Raw genomic sequence first — 25,670 nt, forward strand, 5'->3', positions numbered from 1 at the left:
TAGCTGTCCAGTATTGCCAGCACCATCTGTTGAAGAGACTGTCATTTCCCCATTGTATGCCCATGGCCCCTTTATTGAATATTAGTTGACCATATATGTTTGGGTTATTGTTTGGAGTCTCTATTCTGTTCCATTGGTCTGTGGCTCTGTTCTTGTGCCAGTACCAAATTGTCTTGATTACTGTGGCTTCATAGTAGAACTTGAAGTTGGGGAGTGAGATCCCCCCCACTTTATTCTTCCTTCTCAGGATTGCTTTGGCTATTCGGGGTCTTTGGTGTTTCCATATGAATTTTTGAACTATTTGTTCCAGTTCATTGAAGAATGCTGTTGGTAGTTTGATAGGAATTGCATCAAATCTGTATATTGCTTTGGGCAGGATGGCCATTTTGACGATGTTAATTCTTCCTAGCCAAGAGCATGGGATGAGTTTCCATTTGTTAGTGACCTCTTTAATTTCTCTTAAGAGTGTCTTGTAGTTTTCAGGGCATAGGTCTTTCACTTCCTTGGTTAGGTTTATTCCTAGGTATTTTATTCTTTTTAATGCTATTGTGAATGGAATTGTCTTCCTGATTTCTCTTTCTATTAGTTTATTGTTAGTGTATAGGAAAGTCACAGATTTCTCTGTGTTCATTTTGTATCCTGCAACTTTGCTGAATTCTGATATTAGCTCTAGTAGTTTTGGAGTGGTGTCTTTAGGGTTTTTTATGTACAATATCATGTCATCTGCAAATAGTGACAGTTTAACTTCTTCTTTACCAATCTGGATTCCTTGTATTTCTTTGTTTTGTCTAATTGTTGTGGCTAGGACCTCCAGTGCTATGTTGAATAACAGTGGGGAGAGTGGGCATCCCTGTCTAGTTTCCGATCACAGAAGAAAAGCTTTCAGCTTCTCGCTGTTCATTATGATATTGGCTGTGGGTTTATCATATATGGCCTTTATTATGTTGAGGTACTTTCCCTCTATACCCATTTTTTTGAGAGTTTTTATCATGAATGAATGTTGAATTTTATCGAATGCTTTTTCAGCATCTATGGAGATGATCATGTGGTTTTTGTCTTTCTTTTTGTTGATGTGGTGGATGATGTTGATGGATTTTCAAATGTTGTACCATCCTTGCATCCCTGGGATGAATCCCACTTGGTCATGGTGTATGATCCTTTTGATGTATTTTTGAATTCGGTTTGCTAGTATTTTGTTGAGTATTTTTGCATCTATGTTCATCAGGGATATTGGTCTGTAGTTTTCTTTTTTGGTGGGGTCTTTGCCTGGTTTTGGTATTAGGGTGATGCTGGCTTCATAGAATGAGTTTGGGAATATTCCCTCCTCTTCTATTTTTTGGAAAACTTTAAGGAGAATAGGTATTATGTCTTCCCTGTATGTCTGATGAAATTCCGAGGTAAATCCATCTGGCTCGGGGGTTTCGTTCTTTGGTAGTTTTTTGATTACCACTTCAATTTTATTGCTGGTAATTGGTCTGTTTAGATTTTCTGTTTCTTTCTGGGTCAGTCTTGGAAGGTTGTATTTTTCTAGGAAGTTGTCCATTTCTCCTAGGTTTCCCAGCTTCTTAGCATATAGGTTTTCATAGTAGTCTCTAATAATTCTTTGTATTTCTGTGGGGTCTGTTGTGATTTTTCCTTTCTCATTTCTAATTCTGTTGATGTGTGTTGACTCTCTTTTCCTCTTAATAAGTCTGGCTAGATGCTTATCTATTTTGTTTATTTTCTCGAAGAACCAGCTCTTGGTTTCATTGATGTTTTCTATTGTTTTATTCTTGTCAATTTTATTTATTTCTTCTCTGATCTTTATTATGTCCCTCCTTCTGCTGACCTTAGGCCTCATTTGTTCTTCTTTTTCCAATTTTGATAATTGTGATATTAGACCATTCATTTAGGATTGTTCTTCCTTCTTTAAATATACCTGGGTTGCTATATACTTTCCTCTTAAGACTGCTTTAGCTGCATCCCACAGAAGTTGGGGCTTTGTGTTGTTGTTGTCATTTGTTTCCATATATTGCTGGATCTCCATTTTGATTTGGTCATTGACCCATTGATTATTTAGGAGCGTGTTGTTAAGCCTCGATGGGTTTGTAAGCCTTTTTGCTTTCTTTGCACAATTTATTTCTAGTTTCATGCCTTTGTGGTCTGAAAAGTTGGTTGGTAGGATTTCAATCTTTTGGAATTTACTGAGGCTCTTTTTGTGGCCTAGTATGTGGTCTATTCTGGAGAATGTTCCATGTGCACTTGATAAGAATTTGTATCCTGTTGCTTTTGGATGTAGAGTTCTATAGATGTCTTTTAGGTCCATCTGTTCTAGTGTTGTTCAGTGCCTCTGTGTCCTTACTTATTTTCTGTCTGGTGGATCTGTCCTTTGGAGTGAGTGGTGTGTTGAAGTCTCCCAAAATGAATGCATTGCATTCTATTTCCTCCTTTAATTCTTTTAGTATTTGTTTCACATATGTTGGTGCTCCTGTATTGGGTACATATATATTTATAATGGCTATGTCTTCTTGTTAGACTGAGCCCTTTATCATTATGTAATGTCCTTCTTTATCTTTTGTTACTTTCTTTATTTTGAAGTCTATTTTGTCTGATACTAGTACTGTAACACCTGCTTTTTTCTCTCTGTTGTTTGCATGAAGTATCTTTTTCCATCCCTTGACTTTAAGTCTGTGCATGTCTTTGGGTTTGAGGTGAATCTCTTGTAAGCAGCATATGTATGCTACCAACTATTTTAGATGGGGTTTCCTGTATTCAGTTTCACAGCTGCACAATCTTTCTTTTTTAGTTTCCTGAGTTGAACACATTTCATCTATTTCTAAACTGTATTCTGTTTTTAATAAATATATACAAATACAAGGCTGTAAGTACCAGTCTCATTACTTCCAATGTTTTGTTATATGGTGCTTATACTGACATTCAATCCTGAGTATTTCTTAATGTCCACTGTGGCTTCCAGTTTTCAGCTTAGTTTCTTGGTCAAGGCTTCCACATCTTGTAGGGAGTGGACGACTTGAGCCTCATACACCTGGAAGTGCAGCTGAGAGGTTCCTTTTCCTCCAGGTTGACTGTTTTTACCCATGGTCTGGGGCAGGCATCCAAAAGCTGTTTGGTAAACTTCAAGCAATGTGCAGTGACCTCTCATAAACCAACCATTTCCAGGAGAAAATTTTCCAGTATGAGAGGGTTGAATTTTGTTGCTGATGATAGAGAAGAGAGCAAAGGTATAGGAGCACCATTAGTGCCTCCTCAGTGAAGGAACAGGTACAAGTCGTACCATTGCCAAGAAGCTTGTAAAATGAGCTGTACAGTTAATGATAAATTATGCTTTTATGATTGTGGAGGAAACAGAAAAAACTATGGCATAATTCCGTAGTTAAAGGACACTTTTGGAACTTGTATGATATTAGTAGCATATAACTAGAAGAGATTATTATCAGTGTGCAGCCTCAGAGATACTTGGCTTTGACTGGAATAAAACCACTCATGTGCAAAGTATGAATTTATATCCCTGCACAGGTGTAGGAGTGGCAAAGCTTGTTGAGTTGTCATTTTTCTGTTCATAAAATCCGTACAAGTAGGGAAGTTTTCATTTGGCTAATGATTCTGTTGTGAACTCCAAGGCAGACCAGAAAAGGTGATTCAGGATCAATGCTGATGGCGTACCAGTGAAAAGTGCAAGCAGAAAGGGCACTGTAATTTGGATAAAAGCCTTTGCCACTGACAGCCAGGCTACATGCAGCCTTATTCACAGAGCACAGACTGGTCCACAGTATGCCTTCAGGATGTGATTTAGCATAAAGGAAAGAGTGAAAATGACAAATTTAGTTTTATTATGGACAATAAGTGTACTTATTTTCGGAGGATGCTTAGGAAGAATTAGGCAAGTATAAAACTGTTCTTCCACAATGATTTCTCTGGCTATTGAAGGAAAGGTACTTTTCTTTCACTTTTTTGACATAATACTTTACTTTTTCCCTAGCTTTATTGAGATCTAACTGATGTATAACATTGTGTAAGTTTAAGGTGTACAAGTGACGATTTGATACACTTATATATTGTGAAAAGATTACTGTGATAGGATTAATTAGCACATCTATCCTCTCACATAATTAAACTTTTTTGTTTGGTGACAACATTTAAGATCTACTCTTTTAGCAGCTTTCAAATATATAACACAGTATTGTTAACTGTAGTCACCATGCTGTATACTAGATCCCTAGAACTTACTCATTTTCCATGGAAGTTTGTGTCCTTTAACTGACATCTCCCTATCCCCACCTCCCTGCTCCTGTCAACCATTCTACTCTCTGTTTTTATGAGTTTGACTTTGGAATTGGGAATAAGATAAAATGCTTCTTCATGAAACCAGTAGTACCTGGAAAAAGGCTCGTATGATTACAAGAAGTTGTCTCCAGTTGTATATCTCAGGGAGATAGTCAGCATTTTGAATAGCCTAGATCTACCACTTTGAGGAAAACATATGATAGCTTTTAATGTTGAAGATAAATTTTCAGAATTTCTCAAGGAAACCAAATGGTAGTACATACAACTTGATTGAAAATGCTTGATTCTATCTCAGTAGTCACTAGTTTTCTTTAGCAGTTGGGGGTAACAAACTTAACAACTACACAAATTCTGCAGCAGACCAAGAAGAAATACTTGACAGAATGAGTTTGCTCCAGTGATGCAAAGAGTGGATAGGAGGCTACATGGCACAACTCTCAAACTTCAACTTTTGAACAATACTGGCTGCCCTGCTGACATAGTGTCTTTTGACGCAAGGGTTTCTTCAGTGAGACATCTTTCTATAAAATAGAGGATCAGTCTTTAATTTGAGTACCCAGACTATCTGACAGCCAGCGTACTGTTGTGGACATTCCAAACAGCCTATAATTTTGTTTGGACTTGCTAATATAATACAAATAAAAATTACAAAATAAAAATAACCAGATAAATGTGGTTCAGGCACTCTGACTTGGAGCCAGGTATGTTCATAAACAGTTGACAACAGTATTTCTCTCATTAATGTGAAACAGTTATTATCATTTAAAATGTTTTTGTGTTTAAAATTTTCAGATCAGCTGAATCTTTTTAAACAATGTACCTAAGATGAATGGCCTACGTGCCAGCACCCATTAGTGGCAGTGGATACTGAGAATTTGGAAAGCACTGTTCTGAGGCACTTCACAGAGAGGATTGTTATAAGTGTGTTGGATAATGGTAACCACTGAACTGACTGTGTGGGCCCATAACAATGGCTGACATGGCAGTGCATCAGGAAGTGCAAGTTCATGTGGGAATGACTGAAGAAGTAGAGCAGGAGAGCCTGTGCACTAGCCTCACTTCTGCTGTTGCCTAGCTGTGTGATCTAGAATATGTCACTGACCTATTCTTGGCTTGATTTTACTATCTGTGAAGTAGGAGAGTTCAGTTAAATTTTGAGCAACATATCCAAATATAATTGAAAAAAATAGATAAAATAAATAGTAAGGTAGATCATCTTCAAGGATAATTTTCACTTCTACAAAGAATCATTTTCTCCACTTTTATTGAATCAGGAGATTCTGTCCTTTGTGTTACTCCTTCTGATATAATCATGAATTCAAGAAATATTAACCTTTGCTCTTCACCCTATCCTAATAAAAACAGCAGTGAAAACACAATGACAATTAGAAAATTAAATTTGTCCTCAGTTGTGGCAAGGGGACTACTGTAAGGCCTGGTGGGGACTGGGGTAACCTGGAGAGTATGTGCCCATCTAATTATGTCAGCCACTACTCACTCCTGCTCTCTGTTACCATAGCTAGATCTTGAGATTTTTGAAGAGAAACTTAAAATTAGGATTTCTGGATAAAAACTCTTAAGCTTCAATATTTGCAACTAATTAAACTAAAAAAAATTACTTATCAAAACTTAGCCAAAAATAACACTGTAAACTGGATGCTGCTGAGATCTACCAACTTCTGATTTTTAATAAGTACTCTTTAAAGTCTGTTCCAACTCAAAAAATATTTAGTCTATGAAAATGAATTTTATTAGTTAGCTGGTCTTCCTGTGGGAGCCAGCATGATCTGAATTTTTACAAGTATCCTACAGGCATGGTCTGTACTCCTTGAGGCAGTAAAAAAAAAAAAAGGAGACTATAAAGATCTGCCAATTGAAATCAAGTGCAAGCCTGTAGCAAGGTGATTTATTCTCAGGGCAGATTGCCAAACAAAGGAAACCTTCATGTGTTGTTATCTCAGTTTGTCTTCCTCCAGAACCATCTCTCATTCTGTTTGGACCCTGGCAGTTCCCACAGCAAGCTTGGTGGTTTGCAGTTGAAGTCAATGTCTTGTGAAGTCAGGAGCTCAAATGGGTACCCCAGTAGTTAAACCTGTAAAGGGTAGAAACTTAAGACACATCATTATGGGTGAGGCTAGGAAGGCATGGAAAGTTGGTTAAGGTGCTTCCCTCATACAGGCTTGTGTACAGGAACAGAAATGCAACCCAGCCTAAACCTTTTCCTCAATGGGAGGCTGCATTTCCACTCACGGGGGATGTGGGGAACCGAGTTGGCCTGAGGACACACTGCTGGGGGTGGAACCAGCACTGGAGCCCCCCCACCTCCCACCCCAGAGCCCCTCCATCAGCAGGGAGTATGTATTCTTGTCTGAAAACTCTTCCCTTCACCCATGATTGCTGGGCTCCTTTTCTCTTAATTTCACATTCAGACTTTGGAGAGCAGGTGTCTGCCTTGAGATTCCCTAACTTTTCCTCCAGGGCTTCATTTCCCCTCTCACGTTAGTGTCTCTCCCTTGGGCTCTCAATCCCCATGCTCACCTTAACTATGTTAGTGAGATCCCTGAGCACCACCTCCCCCATCTTCCTGTGCCAGTGATGAGTAGGCACTTTACAAATGCAGGTGTTCATGGGAGGGCACACTGTACCTGAAGCAGTCAGAGGGGAGGGAGACCAGTGAAGAACGGTGTGTTTCCCAAGTAACCAGGTGGGGAAGTGTTGTTACAGAACAGGGCAAATCTATGAGCCTCCAGTGACCAGGGACAGAGGATCTTTCGTGGGAAATGGGTCTGTTTTGGGCTCTGAGATCACCATGGCTGGTGGTTCAACTAACCATCTGGGGAGAACTCACCCAGACCCATGCTGCCTGCAGGGTATTGAGAAGAGCAGTGGAGAGAGGCTGGCAGAGAAAACATGCCGGAGGTCCAGCGCTCCTCAGCACCCACCAGGGCTTGTCACATTGGCACCCTTCGGCAGTTTGCTTAGTGTCACTTAGCAGCCAGAGTGAGGTCCAGCTGAGGATGTTTGGATGTTCGCACCATCTGTTGCACCACTGAATTAGACAAGTGTTAGAACGTAAGAAGTTGCCGTTCTCGGTGGGGCAACCCCAAACCAGATGTTGGCAGGAAACACAGAGAGACCCAGAGGGTGCACAGTGGTCCCTGGGCAGAAAGGCCAGCCCTGCGACCAGCAGAGATGTTCCCACAAGCAAAGGCAGCCTCTAGTCAGGCTGTGGGGAACAGTCTCTGAGTGCCAGCTGGCTTTCTCAGGCCCCTCTGCATGTGAGGAGAGAAAGCCTGTGCCAGCATTTTGGGGCATGAAGGACAGCTGTCTATTTCCATTGCATTGGTCGGTTATCAGAGGGAACAGTCACAGAGGAAAAAGCAAAAATAAGGTAGAAAACTGTTATTAGTTAAGAAATGTTTCCTTTCCTCCCTCACTCCCTTCATCTTAAATGGTGCCTCAAACCAAAAACATTACAGAGAGCAAAGACTTTTCTTAGAAAAAATTATCTATAAAAGCATCTCTATCATCCTTCAGCCCTTTGCTCCTTGACTGTATATTTTTATCTGTTTCTCTTTTTGCTGCCAGCCTCCCTCCACTAGGGTGGAAACTTTGGTTTATGCCCTGAAATATATCCAGCATCTAGCATTAGTGTCGACTTTAAGGATAGACTGAGCAAGCCTAGCTTTTAGAATAACAAGTCTAATGACAGGAACCAAAAATAAGGAAGAAGGAAAGATTTCCAATAGACACATCTCTCCCTGGGCAGTTTGCAGTGAGAGGAGAAAGGGAGTGGGGACAGATTTCTTGGAGACAAATCTTTTATATATATCTTTGTCCTCTGCAGTGTGGGATGCCATGGCTCTTAGATCAAGTGTATCTAGCTCTGGTAGATTAGGCTTTGAAAGAATCCAGTTCTAAAGGACAATGCATTAATTAGCTAAGGCATGAGGAGTGTGGTATCCTGGGCATTAGCATGGCCCAGGTGTCTGAGCAGAGAGTTCCGGAGGCTTGCTGTTCTCAGGAAGATGCCTCATTGTGAATGGTTGGGATGAACTGTTTCAAAGGATCAGTGAGCCTCAAAGTGCAGGAAAAGAGGGGTTGTTAAGGACATCGTTTTCAAGTGAGTCAGTAATCCAGGGGAGACAGCTCAATCACATCAGAAAGACCAGCCTTGCCTCAGTGTTCTCTGTATGACAGGGTTCCAGGATTAAGGGCAATGGCATACTAGGAGAGTCTGGAGTGATGAGGCAAACAGAGTCTTGGAAAAACCCCCAGACTGGGTGTGAGGATCCCCAGTTCTGGTCCTGGTTATGCTGACTTTTTGTCCAACCTGGAGAAAGTCCACCTGGCTTCACTACCACTCTTACCTTAACTGTCCCATGACTGTCCCTCAGTTGTACCTCAGTTTATTGCCAGGTGTATTAGTTTCCTGTGGCTGCCAAAACAAATTTCCCCAAACGTGCTGCCATAAAGCAACAAAATTCATTCTCAGAATCCTGGCTGCTGGAAGAACAGTATCAGTTCCACTGGGCTGAAGTCAAGATGTGGGCTCAGCAGTGCTCACTCCCGAGGCTTCTGGGGGGAATCCTTTCTTTGCCTTTCCAGATCCTGGAGGCTGCTGCCAGTCCCTGACTTGTGGCTGCATTATTTCAATCCCTACCGCTGTGGCCACATTGCCTTCTCCTCTCTGCACTAGTCCTCTAATCTTCCACCTCTCTTATAATGACACCTGTGATGATTTTTAAGGGATCACTCAGATAATCCAGGATTAACATCTTTATTTTAAGATTCTTAATCACATCTGTAGAAATATCACTGGAAAATAGAACATTCATAGGTGTAGAGAATTAGGACAGTGACATTGTTGGGAGCCATTATCAGCCCACCATGCTAGGATCACTTCCTTCTCAAGCCAACAGACATTTGTTGATGATCTGCCAGATGCAAGGCAGTGTGCTCGTCTAATAGAGAAACAAACTCATATAAATAAAGTCATATCCTCAAGGAAGATACAGTTTAGTTGGAGAGCAAAGACGTGTGATTGAAGGATATTACTAGCAAGGAGAGAATGAAAACATGGCAGTAAGTGCTAAGTGTTAGGGTGCAGCAGACAGTCCTACTCGTGAAGTCCTAAAGGAGAGAGCTCCAAGACCTGAGACCTTCGAAGACCATTGCAATGAATCTGGATGCCCAGGTAGATTCAGGTACCCATTTTGTTGAGAGTTTTTATCATGAATGGATGTTGAATTTTGTCAAATGCTTTTTCAGCATCTATGGAGATTATCATGTGGTTTTTGTCCTCCTTTTTGTTGATGTGGTGGATGATGTTGATAGATTTTTGAATGTTGTACCATCCTTGCATCCCTGGAATAAATCCTACTTGATCATGATGGATGATCTTTTTGATGTATTTTTCAATTTGGTTTGCTAATATTTTGTTGAGTGTTTTTTCATCTATGTTCATCAGGAATATTGGTCTGTAATTTTCTTTTTTTGTGGTGTCTTTGCCTGGTTTTAGTATTAGAGTGATGCTGGCCTCATAGAATGAGTTTGGATGTATTCCATCCTCTTCTACCTTTTGGAAAACTTTAAGTTGGAGGAAGGGTATTAGATCTTCTCTAAATGTTTGATAAAATTCAGTGGTGAAGCCATATGGTCCAGGGGTTTTGTTCTTATAGTTTTTTGATTACCAATTCAATTTGATTGCTGATAATTGGTCTGTTCAGGTTTTTTCTTTCTTCCTGGATCAGTCATGGAAGGTTGTATTTTTCTAGAAAGTTGTCCATTTCTTCTAGGTTATCCAATTTGTTATCATATAATTTTTTGTAGTATTCTGTCATAATTCTTTGTATTTCTGTGGTGTCTATAGTGATTTTTCATTCTCGTTTTTGATTCTCTTTATGTGTGTAGACTCTCTTTTTTTCTTGATATGTCTGGTTAGGAGTTTATCTAGTTTGTTTACTTTCTCAAAGAACCAGCTCCTGCTTTCATTGATTCTTTCTGTTGTTTTATTCTTCTCAATTTTATTTATTTCTGCTCCGGTCTTTATTATGTCCCTCCTTCTACTGACTTTGGGCCTCATTTGTTCTTCTTTTTCTAGTTTCATTAATTGTGAGTTTAGGCTGTTCATATGGGATTGTTCTTCTTTCCTGAGGTAGGTCTGTATTGCAATATACTTCCTTCTTAGTACAGCCTTCACTGTGTCCCACAGACTTTATGGTGCTGAGTTATTCTTGTCATTTCTCTCCATGTATTGCTTTATCTCTGTTTTTATTTGATCATTGATCCATTGATTATTTAGGAGCATGTTATTAAGCCTCCATGTGTTTGTGGGCTTTTTTGTTTTCTTTGAATAATTTATTTCTAGTTTCATACCTTTGTGATCTGAGAAGCTGGTTGGTACAATTTCAATCCTGAATTTACTGAGTCTCTTTTTGTGGCCTAGTATGTGATCTATTCTTGAAAATGTTCTATGTGCACTTGAGAAGAATGTGTACCCTGCTGCTTTTGTGTGGAGTGTTCTGTAGATGTCTGTCAGGTCTATCTGTTCCAATATGTTGTTTAGTGCCTCTGTCTCCTTATTTTCTGTCTGGTTGATCTGTTCTTTGGAGTGAGTGGTGTATTGAAGTCTCCTAAAATGAATGCATTGCATTCTGTTTCCTCCTTTAATTCTGTTAATATTTGTTTCACATATGTGGGTGCTCCTGTATTGGGTGCATAAATATTTATTATGGTTGTATCTTCTTGAGGGACTAACCCCTTTATCATTATGTAATGTCCATGTTTGTCTCTTGTTACTTTCTTTGTTCTGAAATATATTTTCTCTGATACAAGTACTGCAACTCCTGCTTTTTTCTCCCTATTAGTTGCATGAAATATCCTTTTCCATCCCTTCACTTTTAGTCTGTGTATGTCTTTGGGTTCAAAGTGAGTCTCTTGTAGGCAGCACATAGATGGGTCTTTTTTAAAAATACATTCTGTAATATGTCTTTTTATTAGTGCATTCAGTCCATTTACATTTAGTACATATCAATTGATATGTACTTATTGACATTGCAGGCTTAAGATTTGTGGTTATTAAAGGTTCAAGGGTAGCTTCTTTACTATCTAACAGTCTAACTTAACTCACTTAGTATGCTATTTCAAACACAATTTGTGCATTCTTTTTCTTCCTCCTCCACTCTTTATATAGTAGGTGTCCTATTTTGTATGCTTTGTGTATCCATTGACTGATTTTGTGGGTAATTGATTTAATTTTGCAGTTTTTTAGGAATTAATTGTCCTGCTTCCTTTACTGTGGTTTTATTTTCTCTGGTGACAGCTATTTAGCCTAAGGAGCACTTCCATCTATAGCAAACCCTCCAAAATCCACTGTAGAGACACTCTGTGGGAGGTAAATTCCCTTAGCTTTTACTTATCTGGAAATTCTTTAACTCCTGCTTCAAATATAAATGATAATCTTTCTGGTTAGAGTATTCTTAGTTCAAAGCACTTCTGTTTCATTACATTAAATACACCATGTCAGTCAGTCAATTCTGGTCTATAAAGTTTCTGCTGAGAAGTCTGATCATAGTCTGATGGGTTTTCCTTTGTATGCGATCTTTTTTTCTCTCTCTGGTTGCTTTTAATACTCTGTCTTTGTCCTTGATGTTTGCCATTTTAATTATTATATATCTTGGTGTTGTCCTCCTTGGGTCCTTTGTGTTGGGAGATCTGTGCACTTCCATGGCATGAGAGACTATTTCTTTCCCCATATTAGGGATGTTTTCAGCAATTATTTCCTCAAAGACACCTTCTATACATTTTTCTCTCTTTTTCTTCTTCTGGTACCCTTATAATGCAAATATTGTTCCATTTGGATTGGCCGAATAGTTCTCCCATTATTTTTTCATTCCTAGAGATACTTTTTTCTCTCTGTGCCTCTGTTTCTTTGTATTCTTCTTCTGTAATTTCTATTTCCATTACCGTCTTCTCTACCTCATCTAATCTATTTATAAACCCCTTCATTGTATGTTCCCTTTAAGATACTGTCTTTTTGAAAGTTTCTATCTCTTTTTTAAAGTCCTCTCTGATACCTTGAATATATTTTGTAGCTCTGTGAGCATGTTTATGATTTTTATTTTGAAATCTTTATCAAGAAGATTGGTGATTTCAGTTTCACTTAGCCCTCTTTCTGGTGTTTGTGGGATTTTGGTTTGTACCAGAGTCCATTGCCGTTTCATATTTCTCATGATTACTGTGGTATAGTTTGTGTAGGCTTCACCCTCTAATGCCCAGAAGCTCTACTCTGGAGCTGACCAGCACCTGGAGCAATGGGTGTGGGGAGGGTGGTGGGTGAGTGGTGCCAGTGCCTGCTGGGAGGAAAGATCTCTTTTCTGCTCCCCAGCTGCAGTGCCTGCCTCCATTGCCAGATCCCGTGGGCAGAGCACACAGGGTGGATCCTCTGCATTACATCCCTGTAGCTACTGTAGGAGGGAATACCATCTGGCTTGCTTGGCATGATGGTGGGGCAGGTTTGCAAACCAGTGCTGGCCGGGAGGAAGGAGTGGCAGGTTGTGTATCATGGTGGGGGGCTTTGCTGTGGGTTGCCATTCAGAGGGAGGTAGTGCCTGAACCTCCTGAAAGTTCCCAATCTGCTGGGCTGAATGTGCCAGGGTGATTTTGTCCACCTGTCATTTCTCCTGAGATGCAAGCTCTGTGTAATCTTTGCCTCTTTAGCACCCCTTTTGCTATTGGTAAGTCTTTCAAAGTGCCTGCCTTTTTTTTTGTTCCAGAGTGGCCAGTTGTGGATACCTGTTCTCCACAATTGGCTGGAATCTCAGTCTCTCTAAGTATTCCCCTTGTCTTTGCTTTCCAACCCCACTAATCTCCAGAGCAACATGTAATGTGAGTTCATGCTCCCAGTGCAGATCTCCAGGGGTGAATATTCCACAGTCCTTGTATTTCTACTTCCTTCCCACTCAGTTTCTCTTCCTCCTGCCTCTGAACAGGGGTTGAGGGAGGGCTTGGGTTTTGCCAGATCCTGGCTTTGCTACTTTACCTTTTATGGTGACATCTTCTCTTTTCCCCAGAATTGAGCAATCCATCGCATTCTTCTTTCCAGATGCTCTTTCATGCTTAGTTGTATTTGCTGTATTTTCATTTTATATGTGGTTTTGAGAGGAGGTTTCTGCCTCAGTTCTCATGCCACCATCTTTTCTTCCTTGAAGTCTCTGGAGAAATTTTTTTATACTCAAATTTATGAGCCCTTATTTGTTTCTGATTGTGGCTTCTGAGTTTTGTGTGTTAATGAGAAAGCTTCTTTCAATCAGTGTTTAAAAAAACATGCACTTATGCTTTCTTCTAGTTATTTATCCATTGGCTTCAATCCTGGATCCATGTGGAATTTTCCTGTACTGAGTGTGCATGGCATGGATCTAATTTGATGTCCACACATTTTCCTGGCCTAGGAATTTGCATAGGCCTCCATTTCCTTAACACCTTGCATTTGTTTTAGTCTTGTTCTTGTAGTGAAATAAATCTGATGCTTACCACCATTGTACCAGTGGTGTAGTCCTTAGCTGTTAGAAGTTTGTCTCTGGTATTTTTCTCAAGAAAGGATGGTAAGGTTTAACCTCACATTTAGGGTGGTTCATCCTTTCTTTCCTTGAAGATGGTGTAATTGTGTCCCATGGTGTTCTAGCATTGAATGTTGCCCAGGAGAAATCCAGGCCTGCCTGAATTTTGTTTCTCTGCTATCAGTAGCTTGAATTTTTGACTATTTAAAGCCTCTCTGAAACACAGTAATTTTCCTAGTATGCCTTGGAGTCAACTCTTCTATGTCAGTTTCTCAATACATTCTAACCTTTCAGCATCTAGATTCAAAGTCTTCCTTCATATCAAATTTATCTTTAAATATTCACTCAGCCCATTATTTCAGTGTCCATCCTCTGGGATTTCAATTACGTATTTGTTGGCTCTCCTTTGCCCTTTTTCACATCTATCATTTTCTCTCCAGTCCCGCTAACTTCTCCTGTATTTTACTTTTGCCTGATTTTTCATGTCTTACCTTTATTACCCATGTTTTTAGCCATAGTTCTTCCTTTCTTACAATTTTATGTGTTTCTTTGATGTTTTCATTTCTTTCTTCTACATTTTTCCTGATCTCAAATACATACTTTCTTCAGAGATGTTCTTACTTCATTATGCTCTTTTAAATGCATGAAAAATGGCCACATTTTCCATCTGCTCCATGGAAACACTTTCTTGTAACTGTCCTTTATCTGCCATTTGCTTTCACCATGGTTTTCCTCCTGTTTTGATTACTTATCACTGAAGCCAGTAACTTTCTCCTAGAATGTTTTTTGTTTTTGTTTTTGCTTTTTTTTGGTGGAAAGCTGGGGGTGAGGTGGCTGTCTGTGCTCCACCATAGTTTGGAATTCTTGTGACCCTGGGACTTAGGTTTAAATTCACTTAGATTTTATATCTCTCTATCCAGTGGAGCTAAATTGCAATCCCACTGTGTTTTTTTTCAATGTTACTCTGGAGAAGTCTGAGGCCAGCCTGAAAGCTTCTCTGTTATCAGTGGCTTGATATTCTTTGCCTGACTAGCCAAAGGTTTTTTATTTCCTCTTTGAAACACAGTAATTTTCCTAGTATGTCTTGGAGTTGACCCATCTGTGTCAATTTCTCCTGTGATACTGTAACCTTTGAACATATAGATTAAGTCTTCTCTTTTCAAATATCATTATCTACCCTGCCCATTATTTCAGTGTGCTTTCCCCTAGGATTTCAATTATATATTTATGTGGTTTTTTTACAGTGAAAAATCTCTCTCTTCCCCACCATTGCCCCCAAGGTACCCTCCTCTTTGCATGCAGACCCTTCGTGTGTTCTGTCCCTTAGCCTTGGCCCCATCTCTTCCCTCAGACAAATGTGGCCCAGTGTCTGCCACACACCACACCTCTGTTGTGGCACACAGCATCCCAGGAAATGCCTCTCTACTTGGAGACATATGCTTTGCCAGCTCTGTCTAACCCACAGCCTCTGATTCCTCTCTCCTCTTCCTCCCCCAAGCATCCCTGCTCATTTGCCTTTGATGGAGGTGAGCTTTCTGCCAGTGTTTGGAATTTGGTATTTTAATTCTTATTTTCATCAAAAGTAGTTTTTCCTCATTCTTTTTTGTTGCTTCGGATGATTTCCAAGAAGATAAGGGGAAATTTGACTTTATTCCACCTAAAATAATGAAGAGAAAGCTTGAGGATCAGTATTTTAGTTGTACTGTGAAGGGTCTGTTCAAAATCAGCCTGGGAGATAAGCCTAAAACCAGAGGTAACATCCAAGTGTGAGACAATAATGGCTTGAAATGAGCTAATGATGGTAGTATTTGTGAAGGAAAGAAAAAGTACAAGAAATATTAAGAAGAAAATATAAAAAATACTTGAAAGTATATGAGATCTGATGGGGGGAGAGGAGTTAAGAATGATTTAAAGCTTGAAACTAAGTGAGAAATAAAATCAATGAGACTCTAGAATGAGAGCTGGGATTCCACTGAGGCATAATGCTCTTGGTAAAAGAGAAATAAGATTACTGTCTAACAGTGAGCTTTGAAGTCACCACCAGAGTAATCGTAGTGGATCTGTATAATTGCCTCAAAGTGACAGATTGGGGAGAGACAGAGTATGGCATTGCAAATGTCATTCAGTCACATTCCAGGGGAGTGGGGTCCTGGCAAACCAGCCTTCATGGCTCTGTCGGTACAGCCACCCGTGTGATGCAGGGGATGTCCCATCTCCCCTAGCTGATGGCCGGTGTTGAGCAGGCAGTTGTCTCAGCAGGAGTGAGATTTAGGAAAGGGAGAGCACTTGCACAAATACAGGGCACAGGAAATCCATGCCATTTCATAAGATAGGATGAGGGAGGAAATCAGTGATTCAGGGCAGACCCCCAGGAGCAGGGATACTCACAGAATGGTGGTAGGAAAAAGATTGGGATTAGAATCAAGTCAGGCAGGAGGAATATTGGAAAGGTGCACCATCAAAAAGGAAAAAATGTGCAAATTATGGGAGCTGACTGCACGACATAGCTGCTGAGAATGCTCAGGTAGGCTGAAGCTACGTTACTAAAATGGCATTTCCAGACAGTCATGACAGGGAAGAAGCCCACTGTGCTTCTTCAGTGTTAGGATTCATCTGAATACAGCTCCAAAATAAAACCCCTTTTAAAGAAAAGACATTGAGATTCTGATGAAATAGGGTGTGTTGGAAAGGGGTGGGGGCAGGGACCAGATGGTAATCTGCATCATGCAAAATTTGGATCATGGAGAGAAGACCAAGGAAGGGGTGTTACAGTGAGGCTCCGGGACACAAAGGGCCTTTGAGGCTGACTTCTTTCCCTTCTGCCTGTATGATGGAGGCAATAGTGGCAAGAAACTCAACCTCTAAGAATGCTTTGTAGCCAGGCATGGCCACGTGCAGTAGTTGTGGGCATGGGAGTGCCAGGGAAAGGAGTCCCTTATTAAATGAAAAGGAGAAACCTCCCTAGGAAAAAGTGCTGTGTCCTCTGCCCTCCCCTCTTCTGCTGAGATCTGGACACAGTGCCATAGCCTTCTTGCAACCATGAGGATGAAAGCTTCCTGACAAGGGTGGTCGACCAGCTAGGTGGCAGGGGCCTGGGTCTTGGCTGACACCCATAAACAGTCCAGGTATGTTCTCCAGTCTTCTCATATGAGAAAAGCCAGCTGGATTTGTTTCAGTCAGTGTTGGCTAGCTTTCTGTTATTTGCAACTGAATTCACTTTTAACTGTGACAGCTATACTCTTCTGAGTGCAGAAAGAAAGATTTAAGTTCAGTCAAGAAAGGCTTTCTATTGATTGGCCTTAGCAATAGAACAGACTCCCTTTATTTTTTCTCTGAAACAGCTCTTGCAGCCTGCACCTTGGGCTCCCATTTGATGATGGTGCCGACCAGCTATCTGGTCATGCAGGCCAGAAACTAGGAGTCAACCTTGATTCATCCTCCTACAACCCGAACATCAAATTGGACAATTAATGTTGACGCTGTCTCTGTAACACTGTGGGGCTGTGGTCCAAAGTATACAAATGATGATGACGCATGTGAAGTGTGTGATATTATTGTCACGTCACCCTTCTCCCTCCCGTGCCTGGCTGCCTTGGTCCGGGCTGTTACTGCACCCAGTGGGTCTCCCAGCTGCTCATCCTTCACATTAATGTTAAGTATCCCTTCTAAAAGGCACATCTGTTTCTGTTACTTCTCTACTTAAAAATCCCACAAGGTGCCTCCCCACCACCCAAACTATTAAATTTGTTTATAAAAGTTGAGTGTAACTTTTCCTATTGGAAGCAATAGAGTCTTTATTTTAAAAGAAATCTGCAAACAAGGGCCCCACCTCCTGCTTGCCCCACATGCAACCATCCCAGGGAGACCCAGGGAGACTGCCCCCTCCCACCCCCAGCCCCAAACAGAGCAATGACAACTGCCTCATATAGGAGCTGGAGAGGCAGGCGACTGTACGAGGGCCCACTTTGTTGCTTCCTAGTTGCATGTGGTGGTTGCATGTGGGGTGAGTGGGAGGTAGGGAGGGGTGCAAACCAGTGTTTGCAGACTTCTGATGGGGGGGAAGTGTGCTGAAACTCTTTCCCCTCTACTTCCTTCTTCTCCAAGTAAGAGGAGGAAAGAGAGGCACCAGGAGAAGAGGAGGGTGGGCATCTGCTTAGACACTGGGCCTATGTGAGCAGGAAAAAGAGAATTGGAAGGATGTGACAAGGCAGAGAGAGCAGGCAGCAGGGTCGCAGCCTCCACGTGCCATCAGAGTGGTTGGTGGTGTGTGAGTTTTCCACAGAAGATAACCAGCCTTGAGACATCTTGCCAGCATCCCACCCAGGAGGCTGCCAGCCAATGAGGGAACTCCAGCAGCAAGCAGCTGTGGTGACACACCTGGGGCATAGAGGGCTGAAGAAGTGGGGCAGAAACCTGAACTTCTCCATCAGGGATCTGTATAGTGGGGGATCTCAAGGGGCCCCCAGGACCCTACACAGGTGCCCCATGTGGAGTTAGCATGCAAAAGGGCATTAGCCACTAATGTATCCATGATGACTAGCTGGATGGATTACACCTGCCCCCAGCTAAGGAAGAGGCTCTTGCCTGTTCCCCTGTCCTGCTGTCCTGTCCTTCCTTGAAGGACTGCGATGCAAAGGAAGGCAGATGAAGGAGAGCAAGACCACCCCTCTCCACTCCAAGACTTCCAGCCCCTAGACCAGCTGCCTGAGTAGGAGGAGACTGTTTTATATTAGGTAGGAAATTGGAGTTTTAAACTGGATGGTTCACCAGTTAAAGGAGGCTGAATGGTAAAGGAAGACCACACACAGCACAGTTAGGAGCAACAGGAAGAAGTGACCCTCTCCACCCTCATTCTGCTAACTGGTGTTCTAAGTCCTGTCACCTCTCTGGCCTCATTTCTTTCCCTCCCTTCAGAATACCCTATATTTGAGTCTTACTAAATCATGAGAAGTTTTCTGAATGTTGCAGTTATCTATTGCTGCATGACAAGCCATATCAGCCTTTAGTGACATAAGGACAACTGACTGATTACTGCTGATGGCTTCCAGGGTCTGCTAGGCCCGTTCCTCAGGTGGCTGCTCTTGGGTCTGTCTGGGGTTGTGGGCAGGTGGTGGCTGGGACCAGCCACATGTGGAAATGTGGAAGCCCACCTAAGCCACTGAGGAGACTAGTTTCTTTTCCAGCTTTAGGACCTCCCACTCCACCTGTCCTCTTTATGTGGCTTCTCCATGTGGTTGCTGCAGTATGACAAAGTGAGGAAGTAGGGGAAGCCTCTGACAGGCCAGACCAGAAATGGGCCTGGTTTCACAGCTGCTGAATTGATCCTACTGAGGACTCTCTACAATTTCATGTTTCTTAATTTTTGCTTAGAATGATTTTTCTGACTACCTTAAGCCTTCTCTGAATAGCACTTATCAATTCAAGGCCGGTCTGATCACTTCATTTCATGTGCCCTGAACATAGATTTTGGTTCAGCTGTCTCTTTCTCCCTAGTTAGACTATGGCTCCCAAATGGTTCTGACTTTCTCACTCATGTTTCTTCAGGGCTAGCAAGGCATGTAATGAGTGTTTATTGAATGGATGGGCGAATGAGTCCATTCATACCTCTGAGACCTATTCCATCCAGTAGGGGCCCTTTGACCATTGTGTGGATTTTTGTAGGACATAATCTTGCAGGTTTGACCAGGTGACATTTCAGGTCCTTTCCAACTCAAAGATTTTATGAATCTTGGTCAAGAGAGGGGAGAGTTTCTAGACATGAGTGAGAGGATATTTTGCATGAAATGGTAAAGGAGGAGTATTTTTTAAATTATAAACTATAAAAGCGAGATGTTGTTAGACTGCCAATTTCAATAAACCAGTTGAGAGCTATCCTACAGGAACTAAGTCTAAGGTTACCCCAGAGGTAACCCTTTTTGGAGGGGAAAGAGTGAAAGATTAGTTCCAAGTTACAGAATATAAAATAAGAAAAATACAAGCAAGTTCTTTCAGCCTCATTCAAGTTTTACTTGACCTTTGAATACTAAACAAACAAGCACGTAAGTTACTGCCCTAAACATTACCTTTTTTTCCATGATAGAAAATAGAAAAACATTTCAAACAACTGTTTATGTTATTTTTTTATTTTGAACTGTGGATATGATCAGGTACCTCCAAAATGAACAAAAACAATGCAGAAAAAAAAAAAAAGCCCTTGCTTCCTGGGGGAGAAGTTTACTTTCCATTTGCCAGTATCCCTAGAGACTGTTACAGAATAATACACATTCGAATAGCTGATTGAATAGGTTTTAATGGCATTTGTGTGTGTGGCTACTCTAAAGCTTATTCTTATTTATAATTACTTTATTCCCAAATATAAAATATTATACAGTTGTCACATGTTGAAGTTACTTATCACTGATTTAGGTATTTTTTTTTAAAGAAGGCACCTTAGTCTTATCTGTAGTTTAGCATGGAGTAGCTTAACAGCCAGGTATTTCAAAATACTTAAAGACTTTTTGCCCTTAATTGCAGCTGCTTCAGAAAAGAAAAAAAAAAAGCAACAAGTACATATAATGGAAATCTCTCCCCAAAGGCCTTTTCATTTCCTTTAGGCCCAAAAAGCATTTCACTGGGGAGTGAAGAATAGGGAAGGTTGGCAGCAAATCATATTGAAGGGGGAAAAAAGATATAATTTTTTTCAGTAACAAGTCACACTAGGAAACTAATGGAATTCTGTGGTTTGGTCCCTGTGAGTACGGTGAATGTCAGTCAGGTTTTAAGACTAAATGGGTGTAAATAACTGCAAGCTTTAAAAGTTTCATGGAACAATAGGACTTTTATTTGCTGGAGGACGTGTGCAGATGGAACCATCTCATGTTCCAAGTTTCCGATGATTCCACGAGGTTGAGTGACTTGAACAGGATTTCTTAGTTGGTGGCAGGGCTGGGACGAGATACATGTTTTGCAGCCATGCTGGCACCTTGAAATCACCTGGAAGTTTAAAAAGTACCAATGCCCTGTCCACCCCAGATGTTTTGATTTAATTGGTCAGGAGTGACCTGGGACTGAGGACCTGGATGGCCAAGCTTCTGTTGCAGTCATTTGCCCCGGCATCATGTACTGTGCGGCGTTCTGTGGGTGGCAAGATATAGATGTATTTGCCACAGTATGTTTCCTGCCCACACATGCGTGCTTTCCTATCTCGTTTTATTGCCTCCTGCAGACTCATCTCTGGGTCTGGGGCCTGAATGCAATCATCCAAATCTGGATCGATTTGGACCTAGCCTGCTTTCTGGGTGTGGGTCCCACAGCCCTAGAAGATGGCATATTCTTTGCATGATATGCTAATCTGCTCATGGAGCGTTGCTGTCATTGTGCCCTCTGGCTCTCCTTGCACCTAAACCAACAACTGGGCTGTTGTCACTGCCTTCCTCCCCCCGCAGGTGCCCTCACTTCCCTGAGCCATGACCTTGCCAGGAGAAGGCAGAGTAGGAAAGCTCCTTCTTGGATTTCAGGAAGGGAGTTAACACTTGTCTCTTTTTCTTTATCCTCCAATACAAAGAACTACTTTTCTCCCCAGGCAGGTAATGCTGAGCCACTCTGGAACACAGACTTTGGAGTGGGAAAGGCCCTTAAAGGTCATCCAGCCCAGTGTCTCGCTGGGCAGAAAGCCGTTCTCGGAATCCAGCTGGGACTTGGATAGCCAGGTGAAAGGAGGCATTTCTTCCCACCTGGCCCACCGAGCTGTTGGATGATGCTGGTTGTTAGTGTTCCTTCTCCGGGTAGATCATTTCTCACATTCCCCAGGCAGATGTCCCTCATTGTAAGTTCCACCATTAGGTCCTGGCTCCCACCAGACTCCAGTGGGGAAGAAGATTAGAAGCGTGGCCGGAATAGAGACCCACTGTTGCGTCTGGAGTATAAGGCACGTCCTGCAATGCTTGACCAGCTGTTAAGTTTCTTTAACCGTGATCTTGGGTAACTCATTTTCTCCATCTTCTGGGAGCAACGGCTGCTTCCTGGACCAGAGCAGAGTCTGTCTTCCAGGGGCTCTGCACACCTCACCACCTGGTGGAGTCCCAGCCCAGCCCAGTCCCCAGCGCCCTCACGGAGGTGTGCTTGCTTCCCCCAGGACTGTGTGTCTTGTTGGTGGGATGGTTCCCAAGACTACCTGTCAACCACTGATGGGCCAGGGCTGTTTGTGAGGGAAGGGTGTTGGGCGGAATCCTCCCTCAGAAAGCCACAAGTGTTCACAGTGGTGTCTGATTTGCCTGAGTGGAGAAAACAGATGTTGGTATCAGAAAACATTCTGCGGGTATCTGTTAAAGGCCAGGGATATGGAATTTGTCTTCCGAAACCTGTCTTTCCCTTTTTCCACCCCCCACCTCTGTTTTGGTTGCTCTCTGACTCCGCCATTCATCCTTCCCCGCCTGCCCGTACCATTTCAGGGCCCTGGTGCCTCGTGTCTCACTGACTGTCCGAGCTTTGCTGAGCTCCCTGCTTTACTGCCCAGCACAGGGGGGCAGAGCAGCAGCCTGGCCTCTCTGAGAGCCTGGTAGAAAGAGGATCTTGGGCATCACCCAGAAGCACTGCATTTGAATCTGCATTTTGAAAGACTCCTAGTTTGCATGTGGAGAAGCACTGCTCTCGAGGTCCTTTCACCTCACAAATCCTGATTCTTGTGTCCTCATCTCAGCCTTCTTAGGGACCTGCTTTCTGTCAGGTGACAGCTCTCCTGCTTGTTACTCTAATGTGTTAGTGTGTTCCCTTCTGTGAGGAGGATGACATGCCATTTAACTGGAATGGAGATGGTGTCTTAACCTGGAGTAGTGATGCCAACAGTGTGACAAGGAAGCAGGTGGTACTGGGGACAGAAGAACCTTCTGGTATGTTTCAGTCAAAATCCATAAGGATGAGCCTCTAGAAGGGAGGGTTCTTGAAATCCTCAGGGAGTTGTCCATTCCTTCATTCATTGTAAGAGCAAATATGATCATTGTAGCAACCTTAAATATAGTTAAATATAGATGTGTACATGTCAGAAATTAAAATCATCTGGATTTCCACCACAGAGATAACCATTGTTAATATTTTATTTGGGTGCATAATTTTACAGATATTTTTCTGTGCAAAGCCTATAATTTATATAATATGATTTTGTATATTTATTTAATTCTATCATAGTATTCAGATGAGTTTCTACTTATCCTTAACTGTTCTTCAAGAGTGCGATTTTACATGGTTGCCTTGTGTATCTCTATCACAATATGCTTATCCATGTCCTCATTGCTGGGATTTCAGTGTTTATTTTCGATTATTCTCCTGTATAAGCAGCATTGTGTTGAACATTTGTACCCATGAATCTTTGGGCACTTATGTCACGTTTATTGAGCTCATACTATGCCTAATGCTGCTAACTGCTAGCCAGGCACAAATAAGCCAAAAGAAATCTTGGTCTTCATAGGGCCACATATTCAGAGAGTTCATAGTAAAATGAATTGAGCTCTTTGGTGGTTTGTGCAGAAGGCCAGAGCTGGCAAGTTAGTATTTCATCCGGTGCATTTTTCTTACATATTTTCTACCTTGAGGAGTTGCTTCTTTTGACATTTTGCCAGTGACACAGTCCTTGATCACTGAAGCAGGTGACATTGATTATAATTCATCATTGTGCCCACATGGTTAATATCTCACATGGAACCTAAGCATCTTATTTTCAGGGTGTTTGTGCAACCTGAGGTGGTACATCCCTTTTTATACTTGAGTGCTGTGGCTGAGAAAGGACTGGAGTAGAGATATTGCACTTTTTGGTGTGGCAGGGATAAATTAATCCCCACTCCTTGCACAGGCTTTGTAACAAAGCTGTAACCTGCATAGCAAAATGGCTTAGCATTTGGGGAGTGCTACAGTGAATCTTGTGCACAGCTGCAATCTCTTTCAGCAGTCACTGGGTGTTGTCCTCAGTCCTCAGCCACAGAGGCTTGCTAGAGCATAGAGGCAGGCATCAGCCAGATGGCTTTCCCTAGCACTCTGGGATGGTCTCCAGTTTTGCTTCTCAGACTTGCATTGGTGTCACTAGGGCTTCTCTTTCTACATCTTCAGGGATGGCAGCTCAAAGTGGTGTCTTTCACACACTGGAATCACCTCACCTGAACCTGCTATCTGCCCTGTGGAAAGCCTTTTGGGAAGGCAGGGGCTCCTGCCAGCCACTGGGGCACCTCTAGTGCTGGGCAGCTCCTGGAAGGGCAGAGTGTCATAGGCTAACACAGACACCTGCAAGCTATTTGGCCTGACAAATTTAGGAACATGAAGGGCATGTTTTGTCTCATGTCAGTGACTCCCTAGAGCTGTGTCAGAGCATCTTACTGCATAGCTCTAAGTCAGTCTGTCTTACCAATGGGTTTCAGCCCCAAGCAAGTTTGCTATGAATTCAATATGACCAAAGAAAATAACAGTAAAACATTCTTGGGGTGAAAGGGTTATAACCAACTTTATTTCCAGGTGGCAGATCAGTAACTAAAATCCTGTTCACTCAGAGTGAGTCTGCATGCAGCAAGCCGGTCTCTGCCTCTGGGCCCCTCTGTCCACACAGTCATCCTCTGGGCCTCTCTACACAGTTGTCCCACATAGCCGTGCTCTGGGTCTCTCTGCACAGTCATCGTGCACAGCCATCCTCTGGGCCTCTGTTCTTGGCACTGCCACCACTCCAGCCTCTGCTATGCTGTCCTGCAGCCTTGCAGCCGTGCCACTGTGTTGCACCAGAGCACTGGGCAGAGCTCTTTATATAGAGTCAACAGCCACGTATTGCCCACAGGTGTGCAGTGAGCTAGCCAACCAGGGCCAGGTGAGAATCCTGGCCACAGGAACTCTCAATATATCCACAGTCTTTTACTGTAACCCAGTTACTACTCTGCATTTGCACTTAAAGTTTGTTCTCCAGGTCAGCTGGAGACACTCTGGGCTCAGATCCTCCTTTCTTGCGGCCTCAGGTTGGCTGATACCCACTGTGGGCCCTAGACCTGGACTTGCGCAGAGTGAGGGAAGCTTTTCCCACTGAGAACAGATTGAAGGAATTGCCATCATTTCCAAAGACGTCAACACAAATTAATGCTGCTCTCTGTATAAATATGGTAGTTAAGATTTTCAGTGTCCCTGGACATATCCGTGTCATTGAAACTCCTGATGTTCTGAGGAGTTGCCCCCTTTTGAATCCAGCACAGCTGAGGCTGCAACCCAGTGAGCTAAGTGATTTGCATTGGGCCACACATGGACCACTTTGAACTCTTTCAGGATTATTATGGGGTGAAAGTCATGTTTCTAATCTCCCAAAGGAGAAGACATCTAGTCAGGAGGCGGATATAGGATGTGGCTTAAGACAGGTGCGTTAGCATGTGGAAGCTGCCACCTGCACTTCTTTCTGACATGGTCTGGAGCTGGATGAAGGGTCTGGTCCACTTACTTGTTCATCTAGAATATTCACTGGGGACCTCCAAAGGGCCAGGCATGTTGGCAGCCTTGATGACACAACCATATTTGAGGCAGGTGTGGTGTTTATAGTGAATGAGTCCAGCGACAGACAACAGAATAAGTAAGGAGTGAAACTGCTTCAAGGGTCACGATTCTCACTGTGCAGGCAGCAGGTCAGGGCTATGAGACCCACTGGAGACATGGGAGGGAGCTTTGCACATAAGGAAGCCCACCTGAGAAGCCAATGTGCCAGCCGAGACTGAGATGATGAGAGAAGTTGGTTGTGCAGAGAATCAGAGGACAAGTTCCAGACAGAGGGAAGAGCAAGTGGAAGCAGCTACTCAGAAGGGCACAGTGGTGTGTGACATTAGTCCCAGGGGAGCA

General features: G+C 42.4%; 1 protein-coding gene across 1 annotated transcript in view; it reads left to right on the forward strand.

The window, feature by feature from the left end:
• SLC35F3 (solute carrier family 35 member F3) overlaps positions 1–25,670 on the forward strand; it is a 461,126-nt gene that overhangs the window by 32,155 nt on the left and 403,301 nt on the right. The gene's annotated exons all lie outside the window — the stretch shown is intronic.

This window comes from Manis pentadactyla, chromosome 8, assembly GCF_030020395.1.
Source record: "Manis pentadactyla isolate mManPen7 chromosome 8, mManPen7.hap1, whole genome shotgun sequence".
Classification (NCBI taxonomy): Eukaryota; Metazoa; Chordata; class Mammalia; order Pholidota; family Manidae; genus Manis; species Manis pentadactyla.